This window comes from Fukomys damarensis, unplaced genomic scaffold (assembly GCF_012274545.1).
Source record: "Fukomys damarensis isolate Sample0158 unplaced genomic scaffold, DMR_v1.0_HiC HiC_scaffold_16, whole genome shotgun sequence".
In the NCBI taxonomy this organism is placed as follows: domain Eukaryota; kingdom Metazoa; phylum Chordata; class Mammalia; order Rodentia; family Bathyergidae; genus Fukomys; species Fukomys damarensis.
The window spans coordinates 59,786,943-59,788,248 of record NW_022900928.1 but is presented as its reverse complement, the minus strand read 5'-3'; positions in this window follow the sequence as shown (position 1 = coordinate 59,788,248).

Here is a 1,306-nt window from a genome sequence, read left to right as displayed (position 1 = left end):
AGGAGCACGGAGCTGGCCAGAGCGTTCCTTCCGGGCTGCAGCTCCCCCCTCTCTCCCTCCGCTTCGCCGCTGCCGGGGGCGGGGTCTCCACTCGGCCCGCCCGGTTAGCCTGCCTGGAAGCTGAAGGAAAAGAGCGAGCCCTGGTGGGCCGAACGGAGGGGTACAGCGACCTCCCTCTAGCCTGTGGGCCCCTTCCGCGCCCGGCGTTCTCCGCCCACCTGCGGAGCTTCCCGCCAAAATCTCTCACCTATGAGTAGAGCAACCTAAATTTGGCACCAGTTAAGAACTGTGGCTGAGCAACGCGTTGCTCATGGGCTCCTTTCTTTGTGTCCCTTTCTCGTCTCGTTCTGTATAAATGTATTCACATTTTGATGTCTCTGAGGAATCTTTCTGACAGCATCCGGTCAGTCTCACAAATTGTCAAGAGTTGAGGTGACTTTAAAGATTACTTACACCAAGGATTTGGAACCTCCTCTAGACTTTGAGGCCTGCTTATTTGGGCGTGACTCAGAGGGGACAGACCATCGATTCTATCAGATTCTCAAACTGTTGGTGACCCTGAAAACATTAAGAAGTATTTAGCTAATCCAGTTTCTTCTCACTTGACAAACCAGGCTGCATGGAATGAACAGAACTGTCAGCGCCACACAGGTTATGCTAGAGTTAGGATTATAAATCATCACACAAGCCTTCCACACGGTGACGCAGACAAACAGGAACAGCGACATTTTACTTTAAAATATATTATGTGAACCTAGGTTTTGGTTTCTGAATACCATTCTCTACTAAAAGAAACCAGACTCCTTGGAGAAATGGCTCATTCCAAGGCAGAGACGGAGAAAATACAAACGCCGTGAAAGGTTTGATACCGGAAAGTAAGAAATTTCTTGTATATGTCAAGGATAGGTTAAATGAAAAAAGGAGACTGTAGGTATCTCCACTTATCACTTATCAAATCGGAGGCAATTTAAGTGTCAAGAATGAATTATAGGGCCAGAGATTTTGCTCAGTGGTGCCACCAGCTGCCTCGCAAATGCAAGGTCCTGAGTTTGAACCCTGGTAACAACAACAAAAGACTAATAATAGAGATTGTAGATATTGGATTTATTTTTATTAGTATATGTTTGTGATACATAATAAATACATTCACTGTGGAGAACTGGTACATCTACATATCATATCTTGGTTTACCTCCTTCCCATTGTTCCATCTCCCCATCCCCAAATCCCCTTCAGTCTTCACAAAGTCTACTTCCCCTTTTCTGATCATCCATCTTGTATTTTGTTCTTTTTTTTTTTTTTTTTTT